General features: G+C 45.4%; 1 protein-coding gene across 1 annotated transcript in view; it reads right to left on the bottom strand.

The window, feature by feature from the left end:
• Window positions 1–3,739, bottom strand: part of sdc3 (syndecan 3) — a 41,745-nt gene that overhangs the window by 37,056 nt on the left and 950 nt on the right. The gene's annotated exons all lie outside the window — the stretch shown is intronic.

Raw genomic sequence — 3,739 nt, 5'->3', positions numbered from 1 at the left:
TACCCCCCCCCCCCCCCCCCCCCCGGCTGGCAATCGCCGCGCACAAAAACACACATGATTCGACTATAGGCAGGACTTGACAATTCTGATTCGACTTTGTAAATCCTTAGTCGGTCCAGCCCTAGTATGTACTCATGCCTGGTAGGTAATAACTATTATTATATTGCATGTTTAACTCCACTGGTATCCAAAGGAGAGAGGCCAACACTGGAGATACCAGGCTTCAGGATTTTGAATCTTTATGGCTGAAGCAGGAATATAATGAATTACAATAATGTAGTCTAAAATATATTACAGTGCTTCAGTTGCCTCTCAGGCTACCTCTAGCTCTGATTGGTGGGTTGAGGCGAGGAAACTAGAACTGAAAAAGGATAATATTTCTACCAATACACATTTTATCTGCTAGATTGATATAACTTTATAAAAAGTCTGGAAACTGCAGTTTTTACCTTTGTGCTTGATTAGAAAAGGCCTGGCCGCACAAGTTAATTTCTAAGAATACTGAAGAAAAATCCAGACTACACTCAAATGTGACACCTAAATTATTTGTATGCAGTTTGACGTTAGAGGTTAAAGGTCCCAGAGATTGCTGCAAGGTCTTTTGAGCTCTCTTGGGCCAATAATGACGAGCCTATATTTCATCCTCATTCAAATTGATAGTACCGGTATTCTATACAGGGCTGAGCTTTTAGTTCATTATTTTAGTTTCAGGCATATTCTGAGCTATGTTCTTTCATCTCAGAGGGAGGACACACTGAAATTTTAGGTATTGTGAAGGCAGGCTTCTCCCTCCCCACATGCTGTTATCAGTCTAATAGTAAATGGGAAAATCCATTCCTTCCGACCACGAGAAAGAAAAACTAATTTCAGTCAAATGCGGCACATCTGCCAAGCCAGTCCTTCCCATGTGATAAGAAATTGCATTCAGATATGAGCGAGCAGCATGTGTACACATCCAACAACACACGCACACACATAAATAGCTACAGGGAGGAGATGGGGTGAGGAAAGAGAGGGGTAGATGTTTTTCTCGCTGAAGACCGTCATTATTCTCTCTTTCTGTCCATGCTGACCTCCAGACGTCGGCCGTCTGAATGCAGCTCCGGATATGAACCGTGATCCTTTTCATTTCCTCTATCCACTGGAAGGTGATGCCCATACCCTCACCCATCCTTTCACACACACACCTGAGATTCCTCCTCCACACCAGTGTTTTTTTACCTACACAGCTGTGTGTGTGTGTGTGTGTGTGTGTGAGGGGACTTTGTCCTCCAGGAGAGTGAGAAGGACCCACTTCCTGTGTCAAATTGCCTCTCACATTCCACACTCTCCCTCAATCTGCCTCACTTGGGCTATTTTTTCCTCTTTCTTGCTTGTTCTCTCTTTCTTCATCTCTCTATGGGGGGCTTTGTCAGCTATCAGAGGCACAAAACACCGATTCATTCCATGAGTTAAACATGATCCTCAAGAACACAGCGCTTTTCCGCCACACACGCTCTCTCAAACACACTTTTCAAGGAGCAAGGGCTGGCGAGAACAAGTTTTTGGCAGCCGAGATTCACTATTTTTGAGCCCACACACAGACAGATGGACAGTCAGAGCTCTCATGAAGGCAGACGAATGCACGCACACATACACACACACAATGGCTATCCGTGGGACACAACAGATGTCTGTGGGAAAATCGGTCTCCCATGTAAAATATAGTCAGCCGGATATGATGTCACAAGCCTGATAACAGGAAATACCCACAGAGACACGACACCAGGGATCACTCATCAGAAGCTAACATACAGACACACACACACAAGAATCAGATGGTTTAAAGGCAAAAGAGGCATCTAAAGAAAGATCAAAAAATGTGATTGTGGGTCGTGTGTGTTCAAGGCCTGGGTTGCTCGAGGTGAGTCTTGCAATTATTAGACTGTTGATGTGTGTGTGTGTGTGTGTGTGTGTGTGTGTGTGTGTGTGTGTATCTATTCAAGCAACACCTGCATCCATCTGTGCACTCCTAACACAGTATATTTAAGTGTGTGCACGTGTCACACCTGTCTCCGTCTGTACACTTAAAGACAGATTAGGTCAGCTGGAGGCCAAGGATCTTTGGCAAAGATTGCAACCGGCTGACCCAGTAATAATCGTTGTGTGTGTGTGCGTACGTGTGTATTAAGTGTAGTGCTGCCAGAACCAACCAGTGCAGCATCACAGCAGAAGCAGCACAATGAAATGTTGACAATACAAATATCATGTCAAAGCAAAGAGATAAAGGCAAGCCTGAATCAGGGAGGACAAGGCATTCAACTGTCCCGAGCCACAGACCTCGAGGGGCCCTACATTGTGTTAGGGAAGTTGCATGACTAAAATAGGATACCGGCTACGATCTGTTCTGCCTTTTTAAGTAATTTTGTGGCAATGTCTTTTGTCAAAATCTACTTTAATATTTTAGTTTATAGTGTTCTCATATGCTACATATTACTAAAGTTCTGTTCAATTAAATGACCACAAACCTAAAGCTGTTGAAGAAGTAAAGTTTAAAGCAAAGGGAAGTAGGCGACATCTCAAACAAACATGTCTGGAGGGGATCTTTAATTATCATTCCAGCAAAGGAGTACTGGTTGCACTGGACTTTATGGGTAAATTAACATTGCACAGAGGGCGGTGTGGGATCATCAGGTGCCCAACATTTAGTCTAACAGCTTAATCTGACCGTGAATTAAGGTAAATAAATCTAAATTAATATAATAGATATCAGATAGATTAAAAGCCAAACTCACTATTGAACACCGATATTATGAGAATATTATAAAAGAAGATTTTCTTCTTAATTTAGATTCAAAACTATATCTGTAATTTGACTATTTTGGTGCTTGCTTGCTTTTTCCTCAATGATTCAATGATCTCCCACCCTCCTCTTCCTCCACCTCCTCCTCCTCATAGGATAAATTTGGATTAATCGGTAACGGAAGGTGTGGGCGTTCTATGGGGGGCGCGAGAAGCTCGGCGTGGATAGTTCCGGACAGGAGGTGTGTGAAGAGAGGGGGGGTGAGGAGGTGTGGGGGGATGGGGGGCTCGCGCCTTCCTAATCAGCTTCCCTCTTCGCGATTCCCGATGACATCATTCCATCCAAGCCTTCCTTCGCGCACTGCATCGCCGTTAACTTCCCCGTTACCCCACCCACTTCTCGCCACAAACACACACTGCCGCACAAACATACACACATACACACACACCTCCGGCTATAACGGGAGGATGCCCCCGGTCGGATTATGGTATCCGGACAATGAAGCCGGACAATTAAGGGAACGTCCACCTCACCGGTTGGAGATCAGACATCCAATCCCCCATACATACACACACGTCCTACAGCGCGACTACCCGGTAATAAAGTCGTTAAAGCCGCAGTATGACTGGAGCCTCTCAAATTAACGACAGGATGTGAGCCGGTGAAACAGACACCACATAGCGAGGCACCGCACAAAGACCCGTAATCAAGCTCAATTAGAGATTACCCGCTAATTACCGACACACACATGTGCACGCACACATCTCCTGATTGAAGGGGACACAGGCCACAATAAACCCCGACACTGAGACACAAAGGCTGGTGTGTGTGTGTGTGTGTGTGTGTCTGTGTGTCTGTGGGTGTGTGCGTAAAAAGGGGGGGGGGGGGGCACGAGAGTCACCAGCCCCCCTAGCGGGAGTCACGGTCGTCCAATAAGGGCTGATAAGTAGGTCGAGG

The sequence above is a fragment of the Micropterus dolomieu genome, linkage group LG09 (genome assembly GCF_021292245.1).
Source record: "Micropterus dolomieu isolate WLL.071019.BEF.003 ecotype Adirondacks linkage group LG09, ASM2129224v1, whole genome shotgun sequence".
In the NCBI taxonomy this organism is placed as follows: Eukaryota; Metazoa; Chordata; class Actinopteri; order Centrarchiformes; family Centrarchidae; genus Micropterus; species Micropterus dolomieu.
The sequence above is the reverse complement of the archived record's forward strand: the minus strand, read 5'-3'. Positions and strand labels throughout refer to the sequence as shown.